The sequence below is a fragment of the Callospermophilus lateralis genome, unplaced genomic scaffold, assembly GCF_048772815.1.
Source record: "Callospermophilus lateralis isolate mCalLat2 unplaced genomic scaffold, mCalLat2.hap1 Scaffold_60, whole genome shotgun sequence".
Lineage (NCBI taxonomy): Eukaryota > Metazoa > Chordata > Mammalia > Rodentia > Sciuridae > Callospermophilus > Callospermophilus lateralis.
In genome coordinates, this window is record NW_027514584.1 from 4,568,852 (window position 1) to 4,589,713 (window position 20,862).

Sequence of the window (20,862 nt, forward strand, 5' to 3'; positions counted from 1 at the left end):
TAGCCTGAGACATACAAGAAACAGCACCCAGGGAGGCATCCTGTCTTGGAGACATTCTGTAGCCATCTGTGTCCCTGAGACATCCTGTGGCCATCTGTCTTCCTGAAATATCCTGAGCTTATCTCACCTTCTGAAGACATCCAGGAACTGCCAATAAGAGAGCTTTCCCATTTCCAGCATATAAATTCCCCTGTGTGAACAATGAATTTTTCAGCTTGATCAGAACTCCTGTCTTGCTGTCATCTCTCTTGTCTTTTGTTCCTTCATTCCTCCCCATCTAGGTTCGCTGCCCACGTTGATGTATCCTGCCAGCCGGGAAATCTGGCACCCAATGACTGGGGCTCCAGCTTTTGAGTGATATGGAACCCAGTTCTCCTGGAAGACATGGTCAAGCGGAGCTCGCGATTGCCTCAGAAGACACCACTGAGAAACAGATCCAGGAGGAGAGTGGGGATGACGCACGGGGAGTGACTCACCATGGGAAAAGCAGTTTCGTCACATGATTTGCTTTTGTCAGGCCTCAAGGAGTCCTTAAAGACATGGGGGGTGCGTATTAAGAAAAAAGACTTAAAATTTTTCTTTTCATACATAGGGGAATTGTGTCCATGATTTCCCCTTGAAGGGACCATTGATGGTAAAAGATGGCTTAGAGTAGGAGACTGTTTAAAAGATTATGACGAATTCTTTGGCCAGAAAAAGTGCCTGTTCCCACCTTTTCTTACTGGAAATTAATTAATGAATTTCTTAAAAGTTTACCCTTTGACAATGGTACCTTAAAACTTTTCAGGATTGGGGAAGATCCTATGCAAAAGACCTCTGGTCCCCCCTCGCATGCCCATCAGTTAGTATAGACATAGACCATTCTCAGTTTCCCCAGGACCCTTGGAAACTTCCTGGCCCCCCTCAAAATACCACCCTAATGAATAGGGCTCGAATGGTTACCAAGTGCCTTTATCCAGTTTTAAATCCTAGAGACACATTGACCCCTGGGGAGGAGGCTAACTTGGAGAAGGAAGCAGCTCCCTATGATTCAGAAGACCCGCCACCTCTTAGAACCCTGCCACAGCCTATAAGACTTACACATCCACCTCCCTCCTATATCTCTCCTGCCTTTTGTGCTCCGGCCCTTCAGGGGCCAAATCCCACCACCAAATATTTTTTCCCCACTTCCCTTGCCTAACCTGGCTCCCTTGGGAGAGTCTCTCCAACATAGACTGGAAGAGATCCAACTTGTAAAAGAATTAAGATCCCTTGACTCTGAGCTCAAGGGATCTTAATACATTAGATATTTTTGAATTACCTTCTCCTTGCTTAATAATTCCAACCCCACCCTTGCTGGAGATTGCTGGCACTGCATGACAACAGGGGCAATCATGCCTATGGCAGTTCCTATTAATTCTATCATAGACAATGATAATACATGCCAACCCGGATTTCCTTTTAAAGTACAGCCTATAGGCACTTTCACATTATGTTTTTTAGGTGCGATGCAGAATAATACCTATGATATTGATGTTGGAGTTACTTCCTTTGGAAATTGCTCAATATACAAAATTATTCCTCACCCACCCCAACTCTTTGTCCCCTCAATGGCAGAATTTTTATGTGTGGAGGAAACTTGGTCTTCCCCAGGCTTTCAGTGAATTGGACCGGTGGTTCTGTTCTTGCCTTACTACTCCCTGATAAAACTATAGTCCCAGGTGACGAACCTCTACCCAATCCTAGTCTAGACACCTTAGTCAAAAGACACAGGCGGGCAATACAGGCCTTTCCACTCATTGCCAGCCTTGGATTAACAGCTGCTGTGGGCACAGGTGCAGTGGCTTAGGCACGGCTATACACTCTTACCATCGCCTGTCTCAACAACTTATAAATGATGTACAAACTCTATCAGGAACCATTAAAGATCTGCAGGACCAAATAGACTCCCAGGCAGAAGTGTTCCTTCAAAAAGACGAGGCTTTTATTTGCTGACAGATAATCAGGGAGGTATTTGCTTGGGCTTAGGGGAACGATGCTGCTTTTATGCCAATAAATCAGGCATAGAATGCACTAAAATTAAGCACCTTCAATAAGATCTAGAAAGAGACGATGCGAACTATTTGAAAATCCCCTCTGGACTGGGCTTAATGGATTTCTACCCTACCTTCTTCCCCTATTAGGTCCTTTGTTGGATTTACTTATAATGGTGTCTATAGGACCCTGCATTATAAACAGGCTGGTTCAATTTACTAAAGAACAGATTAATATTTTGGCCTCTAAGCCCTTAGAGGACCACTATCATCATCTGGAGATGGAAGACCGTGCTGCCAACATTTAAAAGGATGTTCTACCCTTCTTATAGGCTTATTTCTTAAGTTTACATCCCCACAGATCTCTCTTTCTTATATAAAAGTGTGAGTGACAGCTTTCACCAACCATCTTCTGCCCTTGCCATAAGGGTTCACTCCTCCATGGGCCCCTCTGCTTGGGGAAGGAAGCACCCATGGAGTGATGACGTTAGGCCATAATAACGGAGGGTGCAGGAAGGACTTCAGGAGGATGGATCCACGGACCACAAAACCCAAGACCTCTGAGTGACACGCTCTGGTGCATGGCGGTTGGCATGCTTTGCCTCAAAGTCGTCTCCTCCAAAAACATGCCAAAGCCACCACAAATTCTCCTAGTGAAAACGCTCGCTCGGATCAGGAGATATTCTAAGGCCTCCTAGAGGAACAGATCCTCTATCAACCCCTAAAACCTTGGGCAGTAATGTATGGTCAAATTTTTTATACAAGAAAGTGGGAGAGGTCAGGGGCTAGAAAGAAATTCTAGTTCAAAGAATACCCTGACACTTACATGAAAGAGCCCCCTGGGAGGTATCCGGCCTGGGAGACATCTTGCAGCCATCTATCTCCTTGAGACATCCTGCGGCCACCTGTCTTCCTGAAACATCCTGAGGTTATCTCACCTTGAAGATATCCAGCAACTTCCAGTAAGAGAGCTTTCCCATCCTCAGCATATAAATACCCCTCTGTGAACAATAAATGTTTGCAGCTTAATCAGAACTCCTGTCTTGCTGTCATCTCTCGTGTCTCTTGTCCCTTCATTCTTCCCCAAATAGGTTCGCCGCCCACGATGATGTGTACTGCCGGCCGGGACACCTGACAATAACCCATACCCTACTATTCAGTGACTACTAATCCTAATATGATGGAGAAAAATAACCCAAACAGAATAGAAATACAAGCAGTTCAGAGGAGGCATGGTGTATAGTTGGACTTGCCTTTTGCATTATAAAAGGTAGGTGTTATAAATCTAGTCAATTTTTAAATAAAACAGTTCTCCATGTTTTTTTAGTTAACAAATATGTGAATTCCTATCTCCCTTTTTCTGTAGCCTATTTGCACATGTATTTTTATATACACATATAGAATCCTACCTGGTATCACACATACATTGTTGTGAGGTGGTTGACTTGGCAGATACAAATTATGAGAAGAGATCACTCCACCTAAATGCTTTTGGAACTGAAACTTCAAAAAAGGGGTGAGCTTCCTACTTGAACAACATTACTCATAAATCCATTTTCAGTAAAATAAATATTTTTGCATCAGTGGTTGATATATTTTTCATGATGAATTTCGATTGGCATATATATTTTGGCCTCTAAGCCAATACAGGTCCATCATCGTCTGGAGATGGAAGACTGCGCTGCCAACATTGAAAAGGATGTTCTACCCTTCTCACAGGCTTATTTCTTATGTTCACATCTCCACAGATCTCTCTTTCTTATATAAAAGTATGAGTAACAGCTCTGACCAACCATCTTCTGCCCTTGCCATAAGGGTTCATCCCCCATGGGCCTCTCCACTTGGTTGAGGACGCACCCATGGAGTGAGGATGTTATCCCAGTTCATTATGGTGACTGACTCTTCACATGTGCTGACATTTACATTCACTCTCTACCCAAAAGCCTATTTCTAAAAAACTTTTGGTCCCACTCCTATACTCACTCTTCTTTCTAAACCTATCAACTATCATCCTAATCCTACTGTCTATCCCTTTTTGACTGGGTGTTCTCTTCGACATTCAATCATCGAAGGTACATGAAGATGTACCTTCAGATGTCTCATCTGAGACATCTGTGCAGAATATAATTCAAAACTAAGTATCCCACTAAAGGGCCTAATGCCTTACTGGGCTTCAAATCTTACCTAGAATTCTGTTGTAAATATCGCAGGTTTCCAATACCATTATTAATCTCGCAGAATGATTCCTAAGCCAAATCAAACCTGTTATTTACCCTAAACATACACTGTTCGCTCAATCTCACTTTACAGAAGAGCACATACAGAGTTGTTCTTACAATACGGAAATGTAGGGTATGTTCCACCTGCTGAGAACCTCAAAGGTCCATGCAGATATAATCCCTTGTGAAGATGTAGGCAGCTATGGAAGACCTAAGAGATCAAAAGTCATCTTCCATGGCAAACATCCTGGTCAGGACGATGGGATGTGTCTGAATCAGCCTCTTTCTTCTTAATATAGAGAAGATGGACCAAACCAGGCCTGTGTAAAGAGCTGTTCCCAGGTGCCTATGGTTGAAATACCATTCTTACTTTTGAAAGTGTCACAGGAAGTAGGGGCAGCCTCCATTTCATGGGACCCTTTGAAACAACTGTTAGGACAAAGTGGTTGTCAAGGCAGTGACCTCATTCAGTTCCTGAAGGAATTGACCTAACTAACTTCCTTGGTGATTGAACTCTCTGAACTTGGGATTCAGAAAGCAAGGCATCCAGAGCCAGTCCCAGTCCCAGTCACATTGGGCTCACTTGTTTGGATTTACCAAGGACAGGGTCAGTCTTTATTGGTACCTACTGATATGAGGATGGACAAATGCCAGGAGAGCTCTGAAGAGGGGCCTTTCCTGGGAAAGCAGAAAGTTGCTCACCACTGGCTCCTGGCAACTTCACAGAGTTGGAAAATGAGACAAGATCTGAGACTGTACAGGGCGTTTTGGGGGAACATAGTATGGCCCACCAGTCAGAGGACACTCCATATAGTCACAGACCTACTTGGGGGAAGGAGGTGCCATTTGAGTGTGGGTGTGAGTATGTGGTTTTGTCTCATGTTCTGAGAATAGGTAGGAAAGTCGGTTTTTTTGGTTTGGAGTGGACTGTTTCTTGTATGTCATTTGACAAGGCGAGTGTTTCTATGTCTGTGTATCCTGCTGTTTCCGTTGTTGTAGAAATTAGAAAAGAGAATGCATCAATGGATGTGTCCTGTCTAATAGAAAGCTCCCATCATTCATCCGGCCCAATTTATGAATGGACTGCAGCTTGCATTATAGATGGGCAACACCTATTATCTTCCCAAGTTCCAGTTTTCTTCCTGAATTATGGAAACTCTCCAGAATAGGCTCATGGTTTTGTGTCCAAGATATGAACATTTTCCAAGCTCTGTGAAATGGCCATGTAATGAATAGCTGAAGAAAATGGGAGCATCTCAGAAAACTCAGATATCAGTGTGGCCAGGAAAGTCTCAGTGGAGAAACCCTGCTTTGGGCCTTTTGCTTTCCTATTGTACCGTTGCCTTGAATGTCAGGAAGGTCTTTGCCTCAGTCCACACTTTGTGAAGCCTGAAGAAAATAGTTTTTATATGGAAAAGAATGGGCATCTACTGTGGATCTTTGCTTAACTGCTTTGGAAAGGCATGTTTCTGAATCAGCATCTTGGCCCTGTGTGAGGTTGTGGCTTAGATTCTCAGCACCAGATGGATCTGAAGAAAGATCCCATGTGTGCATCCAAAACCAAAATGGCAAAAAGATCAGTTATTGTGGATGAAGCTTTTTGCCTTTCTCTCTTAGTTTCATGACCTCCATCAAGAGAGAATAGGGATCTTTTCAGTCAAATGAGTTCTTCAAAGCCATGAAGAGGTGCTTGGGTTTCCTCATGACTCCAAATCACATGAAGAATCTATACCTGACAGTCAGTAGGCCTCTAATTGGAGAAGCAGAGCAGTATTAAGTGCAAGCCTACTTGATCACTCCTGGTTCACAGGAAGGGTGTGCAGGCCACAATGATTTTAGGCAAATGAGGGGCAAGTGAGCATTTTTGGAGACTGTATTTGGATGTGCCCCTCATGGAAATCTCCAGCCACAGGTTATGATGAGTGTATATATTGAAGAATATGAGGGCTATGTGGGAGTGTTTTGGTTTTAATTCTGGTCATTTGTGTGGCGGTTGGGAGATGACTGGGTCCACCGGGGTTTAAACTCTGGTGTGATTCCCCTTAGAGACTGCATTGTGGAACTGACCTTAGAGATGTATTACCATGAATTGTGTTGGGAATTTTGGAGGCCATGCATGAGAGTCACCCTTGGAATCTGAGATCTAGACCAACGGTGGCTTTCCACAGAGCACAGGGAATCTCAGCCATGGTATCATATGATTTTATTCTGAAAGACTTGGCAGCCATAGTTGAGAGTTAAAACAAAGATGGACCTCACATTGTAGACCTCTATAGTCCTGGCTTCATGTAACCTTTTGGCCACTCTTTGGGAAGCCTTGACTGTGAGAGTTCTGCAGAGCTTTCATTGAAATGATCTTCCTCAAAATTTAATGGTTCCTGAATGAATTGAAACCCACAGTGCTTCCAAGTTCATCCTTGAAAAATGGCTACATAATTACCATGACATTTTTGAAATTCCCATGACCAGGTGGCACTGGACAACCTTGGATGTCCTGTTGCTGATTTGAGTGTACCAGTCTGTGCCTTGATTGAATGGGTTTCATAATAATGATGTAGAACAGAGATGTCAGTAATTTGGAGTCTGCTGATTAGTGGTCGTAGAGCAGTGTTGTGCAGGTTTGTGTTAAAACATCTGTGGTGGGGGCATGTGGATCTGCCATTGGCTTTCAAATGGGTTGTGACTGACATGGAGCAGCCAGCAGAACCTTGTATGTAAAGGCATCTTTTTATATGGAGAAATTTCAGGTCAATGTTCAGAATCAGTTTGCTATGGTCAAGAGGGCAAGCTATGTGGGATAGAAGCCAGGTTGGTGTATTTTCCTGCAGACCCTGACCCACGACACATGACAGAACTTCCTCCAGCAGTTTGTCCCAGTTGAACTTTTTGTATTTCGTGAAGTAAATACCAAACTCCCAGTGCAGCGGCAAGAAACACCACAAAAATTGGAGGGTGACCAAATAGCTTCACAGACCACATGGGAAGACATTGAGCCCCCAGTGCCCACAATTATCTACAAAGAGAGAATTAAGAACTGCTGCCTAATGTCACTGGAATATAAGAGACCATGTCCTCCAGGTCACAGAGATGCAGACCCAGCTTTGATGGTCTCACTAAAAAGGAAGATAAAGCTCCTGACAACAACATATATTTCAAGTGCCCAATCTCAGAGGCAGTTTCTCAAGAAGTTTTTGGCCAGCAGAGCTCCAACATTGTGGAGTTTTACACTGTCCCTTACTTTTGAAAACTCGTCTACCAACTCCAAAGTTCTGAACTCCTGAGCAATTTCCATTCCAGATTTGTATTCACAGATTTATAACTCATCTCCTCAAATTGTGTCTTACTTGGGGCGAAGGTAATGTCAAGGAATTGTTCTGGATGAGAGTTGGAGGATTTTTGTGAAGCACATATTTGCGTACACATTGGATTCATTTTCCAATTTTCCATTTGAAATCCCTGAAACAACCCCATACCCTACTAGACTCTGTGTACTAATCCTAATATGATGGAGAAAAATAACCCAAACAAAATTGAAATACAATCAGTTCCAAAGGGGCATGGTGTATAGTTGGACTTGTCTTTTGCACTACATAGGGTAGGAGTTTTAAATCTAGTCAATTTTTTATTGAAATAGTTCTCCATGTGTTTTTAAAGTTAACAAATATGTGAATTCCTGTCTCCCTTTCGCTGTAGCCTATTCATCACATGTATTTTTATAAGCACATGTACAATCCTACCTGGCACCACACGTAAACTATTGTGTGGTGGCTGACTTGGCAGATACAAATTGTGAGAAGAGATCACTCCTCCAAAATGCTGATGGAACTGAAAATTCAACATATGGGTGAGATTCCTAGCTGAACAACATTATATATAAATCCATGTTCAGTAAAATGAATATTTTTGATCTGTGAATGATATATATTTCATGGTGAATTTCAATTGGCATGTAGTGCTACTTTTTAATATCTGTGTGTGTATATATATATATATATATATATATATATATATATATATATATATACTCTCCAGATTTTTCAAAATATGAAATATATGTGTCTTATTATACATTTCCTAAATTCATTCATATTCATGTATGTGAATTTAATAATCATCTTTTCACAAGATTATTCTCAGAAATATTCATTCACCTGAAATACATATTTGTTTCCTAGTACTGAAAACTAACTTCTTTGAATGGTGTATACAAATCCTAATATTTCTACAGTAACTGACCCATTTTAACATCAATGCAAGTAGACTCCTATGGGACATGATGTGTATTTTGAAGTTAATTTTTTTCAACACTGGTACATTACAATTTCTTTAGTTTATGCACATCATTGGATATATATTTCATCCACCAGTTCCCAAATTTATAGGCATTTGTTTCACTTTCAATCACTTTCTACTTCAGAAAACATATATTCCTCCATGTTTCTTGACTGGTCTTTTCATGAGACTTCTTTCCAAACACATTATTTTTGATATTCATAATTACTTTTGAAGCAAATCTCACACACCCTACATGATGAACCATAACCCTAATATTACCATTAAATGTATAACTGGTTAGAATGAATGATTGTATATCAATATATGATTTCTTATATATTTTTAGATATCAATTCAATCCATTATTTAAAGTGGAACCAGTTATATTATTTATACACAATAATGTCTATTCATGCATTATCTCTATATTCATAGACACAGGGTACACCTCTTTTTACCCCCAATACTAATTTACATGTCTTCATAATATTCCTCCCAGAAATGGTGGAAGAAATACTCATGTCACCTGACCTACATATACATTTTATCACAGTAATATTCTGGACACATAAAGCAAAGGTCACACTTATGATTGTACCAATGTAAAGGTTGGTCGAGCGTTGGAGTAAGAGACCACCAAGAGACTGTCTCATGCAACAGCAAAGTGTTTATTGGGGGTCCAGCATGCTGTGGCTAAGAGCTCACTTGAATTTAGAAGAGAGCCCTGAGAACATATTAAGCAGAGCTTATATACTTTCTTTGGAGAGGGTAAGGAGTGAAATTTATTCATGGGTCACGGCAAGTGAGTGGTTTGCGTGCAAATGTGTGAGGGAGTACATTCTGCAGTTTAGCAATTGGGGACAGTACATTCGGGGAACAAGATAAGCAAATAGTTCTCAAGATTTCAACAGTGTTTTGTTAAGCATACAGAAAAACAGAAATTTACAAGTACCTATTTTATTAACCTTTCATTCCCCACATCTTATTCTGGTTACTTTTAATCATAAAAGTGATCATAGGGGAGTGTCACATTTTATGTCTCCTAGTCGGAAATATTGTTGTCTGATTACCATAAGTTTAAATTGTCCAATTTGAGCTTGGAGAAAGGAAACTACACAGTTGAGCATACAGGGCCCTACAGTAAGCAATAATATGAGGATTATTAATGTACCAGCCAAGCCTGATAAAAGTGTAGTTAACCACGGGAACTGTGTGAACCAAGACTCAAAACACCCTTATTGGGCCTCTGTTTCTCGTTGACACTCTTCAAGGCGTTTTCTTAATTTTCTCAGAGATTCTTTTACAACTCCAGTACTGTCGCCATAAAAACAACATTCTTCCCTCAATGCAGCACAAAGGCCCCTTCTCTCATGAAGAGGAGGTCGAACCGTCGCCTGTTCTGTAAAACCACTTCAGAGAGAGATGTTAAGATTCCTGTAAAGCTGTGATGGAGGTTTTTAATATCTTTAAGTTTTGGTCTATTGCTGCTTCTAATTGGGTTATTTGTTGTGTCCCATGGACTAGGGCAGTGGTCCCTGTGCCCACCCCTGCAGCAACTCCTATTCCGAATAGGATGGCTAAAGTGAGGGATACAGCTTCCCGGTGGAACCAAGTTTTTTGCTCCCCTATTTGATTTTAAAATGAACCTGCGTCATGATAGAGCACTCTGGGAATCATCTGCACCATTACATAATTAATCACATCTGTTGACCATTTTATGAACACATAAACAATGTTTAAGTATATAGAATTATACTGTTGTAAGGACAGACAAGGCAAGGCACCTAAGATAGCACCGAAGCTAGGAAAACAGTCCTATTTGGTTGCAAACGGATTTAGACAGCATTGCTTCTGTTGTAATCAATTAATCCACTGAACCCCAAGTTTAGGTAGTTTCAGAATTTATACCCAACTTGTAAGGGAAGTGACTCAGAAGTTCACAGTCTGCAGAAGTTAACAAAATCAGTTTTTGTTTCTGTTTTATTTAATCTGTTCTGGGCAAGTTAACTTTTTAAGGACACTTGGGAGGGGGAGAGCTTTTGTCATCTCTTTCTTTTTTCTCCTTGCCAGCTATTACCATGGAGCCAAGTTGGTAACTTCTTTATCTTAGAAATGTAGCCATCTCTGTGAAGCCCCAGCTCAAGGCCAGAGGCCTTGTTCACATATTTTGTGAAAAACTAGTAAGGGGGTGTCTAGCTTAGCAGTGCTGATTTTTCCAGGGAGTGCCAAGTAGAACAGGGCAACAAAAAAAGAGGAAGTTTATCTACATTGAACTCGTTCATAGGGACTCTTTTGCTGAAAGTCCTAAAGTCAGCCATGGTGAAGACTTCTGGAGAAGGTCAGTTAAGAATTTTCTGTGGTCCTGGTACAGAGGGGAAAGACGTGGAAGGTGGGTTGAGATCAGCTCCGTGGATCTGAGAATGAGGAAGGAGAGATGTAAAAGAATAATGGGAAAGGGGTTTGAGATTTTCTTAGCAACAAAAACTTGAGTAGTAGAACAGATAGACCAGAGGGGAAGATGGGAGTGAGAATCTCAAAAAGCCTGTGAGGGACTTTAAATTCTTAGTAACCTGTTTTAAGTGTTGACAAAGCAACATTAAAGGCCATTTTCATGACATCTTGGATAGGGGTCTGAGGGCTCTCCTCAGCCTGTTTGAGCTTTGGGTTAGCTGGTAAGAGGACCTGGAGAAGAGAGAAGTGAGGGGGTAGAGTGGTACCTCGGTACCTGCTACCTCAGCAAGGGGGCAATGGTCTGAGAACCGGTGGAGGTTTGGGTATTTGATCTAGTAATTGGATGGGAGAAATCAGGTTGCTGAGGTGGGATTGACAGCAGAGCTTCTGGAGCAGAAGGCAGAGTGTGAGGATCTATTGGAGAAGCATAGTTCAGGATTTGAGTGAAGGAGGAAAAAGGCCTCCACATAGGGGAATTTCCTTCCACGCTATTGAGTACTTGTCGGAGTTAAAAAGGTCACGCAGAATTTGAGGATCTAGAGACCCCTCTGGGGGCCATCGGTTTTGGTTGTCTAATTGGTAATATGGCCAATGCTGTGTACTGAATTTGATGAGGAGTTTGGCTTCCACTAGGCAGCCCCTATATGCTCACATCCCCATGACTTACAGAAGAAGTCGGCTTTTCCCTCACACAGCCGTGGCTTATGTGGCTTTGATAACTGCCGGGTAAACATAGTAATCTAGGCTAGCCAACCTGCATCTGGCTCACATGTACCTTCACACACAATAGCAAAACTCACACACTCTTCTTGATAAACCATAACCCTAATATTACCATTAGTTGTATAACACGTTGGAATGAATGTATGTATATCAATATAAGATTTTCTGTATATTTTCAGATATCAATTCAATCCATTATTTAAAATTGGAACCAGTTATATTATTTATTCACATTATGGTCTATTCATGCATTATCTCTATATTCATAGACACAGGGTAAACCTATTTGTATCCCCAATACTAATTTATACGTCTTCAAAATATTGCTCCGAGAAATGGTGGAAGAAATACTCATGTCACCTTATCTACAAATGTATTTTATCACAGTAATATTCTGGACAGAGAAACCAAAGGTCACACTTACGCTTCTACGAAAACCTAAATGGAAAGTGAGCAGGGATTACTAAAAACATCCACGTTCAGTTTGCCTAATGCTCTCAAATGTCAATCCTATTGGTGACTACATATTTGTTTCTTCCTAAGATTATATATTCTCTCAATCCTGTTGAAATTGTCTAATCCAATCACTCGCTTTATACTTTGCCTGATTTCCTAGTGTCTCTATTGATATCTGCTTTCCTACATATTTTCACCAGTTCATCATTGTGACTGACTCTTCACATGCGCTGACATTTACAGTCATTCTCTACCAGAAACCCTATTTCTAAAGAACTTTTTGTCCAAATCCTATACTCACTCTTCTTCCAAAATATACCGACTACCTTCCTAATCCTACCGACTCTCCCTCTTTGACTGAATGTTCTCTGCTCCATTCAGTCATCCAAAGTAAATGATCCTATGCCATTGTATGTCGATTTATCTGAGACATCTGTGCAGAACGTAATTCAAAGCTAAGTATCCCCATCAAGGGCCCAATGCTCTTCTGGGCTTCAAATCTTACCTAAATTTCTGTTTTTATACTTATATTTCACCTCTATATTCTTATAAATATCGCAGGTTCCCTATACCATTATTCATCCAGCAGAATGATTCCTAACCCAAATCGAACATGTTATTAATCTTAACCATACACTGTTTCCTCAATCTAACTTTACAAAAGAGCAGGGACAGAGTTAGTCTTACAATACAGGAATATAGGAGATCTTCCACCTGCTGAGAACCTCAAAGGTCCATGCAGAAATGATCTCTGAAGAAGATGTATTCAGCTATGAAGAACGTGAGAGGGCAAAAGTCATCATTCATGGTACACAACTTGATCTGGAGGGTCTGAATGAGGCAAACTCATCTCAGTGTAGAGAAGGTGGACCAATCCAGGCCTGTGTTGAGAGCTCTTCCAGGGTGCCTATGGTTGATATACCATTCTAACTTGTGAAAGTGTCACAGGAAGTAGGGGCAGCCTCCAACTCATGGGACTCTTGGAAGCAACTGTTAGGAAATATGGTTAGCAAAGCAGTGACCTCATTCAGTTCCTGAAGGAAGTGACCTCACCTCATTTCCTTGTTGGTGGAACTCTCTGAACTTGGGATCCAGGAAGCCAGGCATCCAGAGACAGTCCCAGTCCCAGTTTCAGTTTGCTTAATTGATTGGAATTACCAAGGACAGGGTCAGTCATTCTTGGTACCTACTAATGTGATGAAGGGCAAATGCCATGAAAGCACTCAAGAGGGGCCTTCCTGAAAAAGGTAGTGGCTCACCCCTGGCCACTGACAACCTCGGAGAGTTGGCCAAGGGACCAGATCTGAGACAGGACAGGCCATTTAAGGGAAAGTCAGTCAGTCAGTCAGAGGACACTCCAGATATTCACAGAAGGAGTTGCCTTTGTGGGTGTGGTATGGGTGTTTGTTTGTGGTTATGTCTCATGGTCTGAGAATAGGTAGGAAATGTGGTTTGTTTATTTTGGACTGGACTGCTTCTAGAATGTCATTTGACAAGGGGAGTGTTTCTATATGTGTGTATCACACTGTGTCTGTGGATGTAGACATTAAAAAAGACAATGCATCAATGAATGTTTCCTGTCTAGTAGACAGCTTTCCAGCGTTCATTCTGCCCAATTTATGAATAGAGTGTGACAGGCCTTGTTGATGTGCAACACCTGCTACCTTCCTAAGTTCCTGTTTTCTTCCTGAATTCTGGCCACTCTGCTTTAGGCCTTTTGCTTACCTAATGTTCTGTTGCCCTGAATGTCAGGAAGGTCTTTGCCTCAGGCCACCCTTTTGTGAAGCCTGAAAAAACAGTTTTAAAATAGAAATGAATGGGCATCACCTGTGGCTCTTTGCTTAAATGCTTTGGAAAAGGATGTGTCTGAATCAGCCTCTTTGCCCTGTGTGAGGCTGTGGCTTACATTCTCAGCACCTAATGGATCTAAAGAAAGATCCCATATGTGCATCCAAAACCAAAATGCCAAAAAGATCAGTCATTGTGGATGAAGTCTCTTGCCTTCCTCTGTTGGGTTCCTGACCCCCATCAAGTGAGAATAGGGATCCTTTGGGTAAAATGAGTTTTTAAAAGCCCTGCAGAGGTGCTTGGGTTTTTTCATGACTCCAAATCGCATAAATAATCTATACCTGAGAGTCAGTAGGCCTCAAATTGGAGAAGCAGAGCATTATTAATGGCAGGCCTATTTGATCACTCCTGGTTCACTGGAAGTGTGTCCCGGCCAGTCTGACTTTAGGCAAATGAGTGGCAAGGGAGCTTATTTTTGACACTGTCTTGAGCTGCATTTCTCATGAAAACCACCATCTGGAGTTTATGATGTGTGCCTATATGGAAGAAGATGAGGGCCATGTGGGAGTGTTTTGGTTTTAATTGTGGTTATTTGTGTGGCAGTTGGAAGAAATGACTGGGTCCACCATGGCTTGAACTCTGGTGTGATTCCCCTTAGATAGTGAGTTCTGAAACTGACATCAGAGAAATATTGCCATAAATTGTGTTCGGATTTTAGGAGGCCACGCACAAGAGTTGCCCTTTCAAACTGATCTAGGGCCAGGGTTGCTTTCCACAGAGCACTGGGAATTTCAGCTAGGATATCACATGATTTTATTCTGAAAAACTTGACAGCAAGAGTTGAGAGGCAAAACACACATGGACCTCACATTGTAGAACTCAATGGGCCTGGCTTCATGTGACATTTTGGCCACTCTTTGGGAAGTCTTGCCTGTGATGGTTCTCCATAGCTTTCTATGAAATGAGCTTCCTCACCATTTAATGTTTCCTGAATGAATTGAAACCTACAGTGCCTCCAACTTCATGCTTGAAAAATGGCTAGATAAATACCATAAAATTTTTAAAATTCCCATGAACAGGTTGCACTGGAGAACCTCTGGATGTCCTGTTGCTGATCAAGAGTGTACCACACAGGGCCTTGATTGACTAGGTTTCATGAAAATGGTGTAGAACAGAGATGCCAGTAAGTTGGTGCCTGCTGAGTAGTGGGCCTAAAGGAGTGGTGGGCAGGAGTGTGATAAAACATCTGTGGTGGGGCCATTTGGATCTGCCATTGTCTTCCAAATGGCTTCTGACTGACATGGTGCATCCAGCAGACCCTTATAAGTAAAGGCATCTTGTTATATGGAGAGGTTTCAGGGCAATGTTCAGAATCAGGTTGCTATAGTCAAGGGGGTAAGCTATATGGGATAGAAGCCTGGTTGGTGCATTCTCTTGCTGACCCTGTACCACCACATGTGACAGAACTCCCTCCAGCAATATGTCCCAGTTGAGTTCCTGGTATTTAGTGAAGCAAATACCAAACTCCCAGTGCAGCAGGAAAAACACCACAAAAAGTGTAGGAGGACCAAATGGCTTCACAGTCCACACGGGGACACACTTAGTCTCCAGTGGTCACAGTTTACCTACGAAGAGAGAATTCAGCACTGCTGCCTCATGTTCATTGGAAAATAAGAAACCACGTCCTCCAGGTCACATAAATGCATACCCAGCTTTGATGGTCTCACTACAAAGGAAGCTAAAGCTCCTGACAACAACATATTTCATGTGTCCAAACTCAGAGGCTGTTTCTCAATAAGTCTTTATTCCAGCAGAGCTCCATGTTTGTGGCATGTTTACCCTGTCCCTTACTTTTGGAAACTCCTCTACCACCTCCAAGGTTGTGAACTCCTGAGCATGTTCCATTCCAGATATATAATCACAGATTTTAAAACTCTTCTCATCTAATTGTGTCATACTTGGGGTAATGTTTAGGTGAAGTCATTTTTCTGGATGAGTGTGGGAGGATTTTTTGTAGCACATATTTGACTACTCATTGGATTCATTTTCCAATGTTCCTTTGGAAATACTTTATCCCTGACACTACCCCATAACCTACTAGACTCGGACTACTAATCCTAATATGATGGAGAAAAATAACCCAAACTGATTGGAAATTCAAGCAGTTCAGAAGAGGCATGGTGTACAGTTGGACTTGCCTTTTGCATGATAAAGTGTAGCTGTTATAAATGTAGTCAATTTTTTGTTGAAATAGATCTCCATGTGTTTTTAAGTTAACAAATCTATTAATTCCTGTCTTTCTGTCTCTGTAGCCTATTCAGCACATGCAATTTTATATGCACATATTGATTCCTACCTGGTATCACATGTACATTCTTTTGATACGGCTGATTTAGCAGATACAAATTGTGAGAAGAGATCACTCCTACTAAACGTTGTTGGAACTGAAAATTCAAACTATGGGTGAATTTCCTAGTTGAACAACATTATACATAAATCCATGTTGAGTAAAATAAATATATTTGGAGCTGTGGATGATATATATTTCACAACAAATTTCGATTGGCGATTGGCATATATATTCCTACTTTTTAAAGTCTGTGTTATATATATATATATATACACACACACACACACACACACTCCAGATTTTTCAAAATATGAAGTACATGCGTCTTATTATACACTTTATAAATTCATTCATGTTCATTTATGTGGATTTATAATCAACATTTCAAAAGATTATTCTCACAAATATTCATCCACCCGAAATACATATTGTTTCCTAGTACTGACAACTATCTTCAGTGAATGGTGCATACAAATCCTAATATTTCTACAGTAACTCATCAAGTTTAACATCAATGCTACTAGATTCCTATGGGATATGATCTGACTTTTGACATTCATTTTTATTCAACACTGATACATTACTATTTCTTCAGTTTATGCACATCATTGGATATATATTTTATCGACAAGTTCGCAAATTATAGGCATTTGTTTCACTTTCAATCATTTCTTGTTTCAGAACACATGTGTTCCTCCAGGTTTCTTCACGGGTCTTTCCAAACACTTTATTTTCGATTTCCATAATCACTTTTGAAGCAAAACTCAAACACCCTTCATGATAAACCATAACCCTAAAGTTAACATTCGATGTACAACTGGTTGGAATGAATGAATGTATATCATTATAAGATTTCTTATATATTTTCAGATATCAATTCAATCCATTATTTAAAGTGGAATCGGTTATATTATTTATTCAAAGAATCGTCTATTCATGCATTATCTCTATATTCATAGACACAGGCTACACCTCATTGAACCCCAATACTAATTTATATTTCTTCAAAATATTGCTCCCAGAAATAATGGAATAAATACCCATGTCACCTGATCTACATATACATTTTATCACAGTAATATTTAGGACACAAAAAGCAAAGGTCACACTTACCAAACATAAACGAAAAGTGAACATGGATTACTAAAAACATCCATGTCAAGGTTACCTAATGCTCTCAAATGAAAATCCTATTGGTGACTACATATTTGTTTCTTCCAAAGATTATATAATCAAACTCAACCCTTTTGAAAATGTCTAATCCTGTCACTCACTTTATACTTTGCCTGATTTTGTAATGTCTCAATTGATATCTTCTTCCCTATTTATTTTCCCCAGTTCACCATTGTGTCTGAATCTTCACATGTGGTGACAGTTACTTTCACTCTCTAACCGAAACCCTATTGCTAAAGAACATTTTTTCCAAATCTTATATTCACTCTTCTTCCTAAACCTACCGACTATCTTCCTAATCCTAACTTCTATCCCTTTTTGACTGGATGTTCTCTTCTACATTCAATCATCCCAGGTACAAGGTACTATGCCATTGTATATTGATTTATCTGAGACATCTGTGCAGACTGTAATTCAAAGCTAAGTAAACCAATCAAGGGCCCAATGACTTTCTGGGATTCAAATCTTACTTAGATTTCTATTTTCATAGTTCTATTTCACCTATGTATTGTTGTAAATATTGAAGGTTCCCAATACTTTTATTCATCACACAGAATGATTCCTAACCAAAATCGAATCTGTTATTAACCCTAACCATACACTGTTCCCTCAATCTTACTTTACAGAAGAGCAGGGACAGAGTTGGTCTTAAAATACAGGAATGTAGGGGATCTTACACCTGCTAAGAACCTCAAAGGTCCATGCAGAAATGATCCCTGGAGAAGATGTAGGCAGGTATGAAGGACCTGAGAGAGCAAATGTCATCTTCCATGGAAAGCAACCGGGTCAGGATGAAGGATTGTGTCTGAATCAGCCTCTCTGTTCTTAATGTAGAGAAGATAGACCAAACCAGGCCTGTGTGGAGAGCTGTTCCCGAGTGCCTATGTTTGATTTATCATTCTAACTTGTGAATGTGTCACAGGAAGTAGGGGCAGCCTTCATCTCATGGGACACTTGGAGACAACTGTTAGGACAAACTGGTTGCCAATGCAGTGACCTCATTCAGTTCAGGAAGGAAGTGACCTCACCTCACTTCCTTGGTGATGGAACTCTCTGAACTTGGGATCCAGGAAGCCAGGCACCCAGAGGCAGTCCCAATCCCAGTCCCAGTCGTCTCACTTTTTGGATTTACCAAGGAAAGGGTCAGTCTTTCTTGGTACCTACTGATGTGAGGATGGCCAAATGCCAGGAAAGCTCTGAAGAGGGACATTTCCTGAGAAACAGGTAGTGGCTCATCGCTCGCTTCAGACAACTTCACAGAGTTGGCCAAAGAGACAAGATCTGAGATAGGACAGGCCATTTCCGGTGAACATAGCATGGCCCACCAGTCAGAGGACACTCAGGATAGTCACAGACCTACTTGAGGGAAAGAGGTGTCTTTTTGGGTGTGGGTGTGGGCTTGTGGTTTTGTCTCATGTTCTGAGAATAGGTAGGAAAAGCGGTTTATTTGGTTTGAAGTGAACAGTTATTAGTAACTCATTTGACAAGGCGAGTGTTTCTATGTCTGTGTATCCCACTGTGTCCGTGGTTGTAGACATTAGAAAAAAAAAATGCATCATTAGATGTGTCCTGTCTAGTAGAAAGCTTCCCAGCATTCATCCTGCCCAATTTATGAATGGATTGCAGCTTTACTTATTGATGGGCAACACCTGATATCTTCCTAAGTTCCTGTTTTCTTCTTGAATTCTGGCCAATCTACAGAATAGGCTCATGGTTTTGTGTCCAAGATATGTACCACCTCCAAACTCTGTGACATGGCCATGTACTGGATAGCTGAAAGGAATGGCGACAATGTCTGAAAACTCAGATGTCAGTGTGACCATGAAAGTCTCAGCTGAGAAACCCTGCTTTGGTCTTTTTGATTACCTATTGTTCTGCTGCCCTGAAAGTACTGAATAAATGTTGCAGCAGTTGGAACATGTCGATGTATAGAAGTTCCCTCACCAGGCTTTAGTTTCCCCAGTTATCAGGACTGTCAACTTAAGCTTTTAATTTTTGTGTTACAGTAGTCCCTCCCCATAAGATACAGTGTAATAATTTAATGTCATCTGATCTTGCAAAATCCTTTTACTAGTATGACCTCTGTGTCTAATAGAGAAACTTTTAATTCTGTTACTCAGGGCTGGATAATCGTACTAGCAGACACCAAGAATACCTGTGTAGGTTAGGAATATCAGTAGATCTTAACCTAAAAACTTCTGCCTCTGGCAGCTCCTCTTGATAGACTCTTTTTATAGTTATGAGGCATTCCTGTTTGAGAATCCTTCTTTGTAGCTTCCAGTCTTACTTATTTTGATAGTCTAACATAAAGTATATACCTTAAAATGTTATTATTATTATTATTATTATTATTATTATTATTATTATTATTATTATTATCATTATCATTAATTAAAATGCCCAGGAATGGCTGTATTTTCGTTTTAACTGTCTTTGCTAAGTGTTTAAGATGAAACAGTCAAACTGATTTTTGTTTCTATCTATTGTTAACAGTCAGCTGAGCTTTTATGAGAGTCAATTCTGGGGAAACTTGAGAGAAGCTTCTCAGTTCTGATATTGCCATTTTTGCTAGTTGGGTCCAGATCTTGCTTGACCATGTGGTTTCCCTCAGAAGCATTAGGATGTCTCCCTTCTCTGATGACTCTCCTCTTCGTGGCAAATGCACTGATTCGCTTTCTGTTCTCCAGTGTTCTATTTATCTCCCTGATCAGAAGGTTATGTGGCCCAGAGTTGCAAAGATCTTTTGAGAAGTCCACTGTTCCCTGGATTCAGAATGACTCACAGAGCAAGAGCCAAATATTGGTTTTCTTGGCCCTTTTTATTTAACTTTAATTAAATCCCAATCTTAGACATCCAGCAAATAAATTTTAACAGACTAATATTACAAGTATTGCTCTTTAATATCTATAACTTTATAATTATTTACCTTTTTTATTAATTGGGATCTGTATTATTCTGTCTGTCTTGTAGGTGAAGACTTATTATCTTAAATTAACCCATGTTGTCTTCTTAAAGCAACACTTCTGTAAAACACTAACAGGGACTCTTTAGATCACTTATAAGAAAATTACAAAATAAAAATTTTTAACAAGAGTAAAAATACTTAGTTCGTGTAATAGCTACCCTGAATTTTTTGGCTGAGTTATACATTATATCCCCTGTTTGAGATCCTAGTAATCTTGACAGAAAAAAAACAAAAAACAAAGAAACTTTTGAACATAAATTTAAATGAAATAAAATCTGACCTACTGCTTTCATAGTCATTCTCACATGTTGTAAGATGGGGCACACAGCCTTATCTCAGGTAAGGCAGGGCTCTTTATGAATCTTAAGTGTTTTAGATCTAATGATAATCTTTGTTTTTTAAATATTATTTTACAAAGTTTACATAAATTGTTTGAGATCACATTAACAT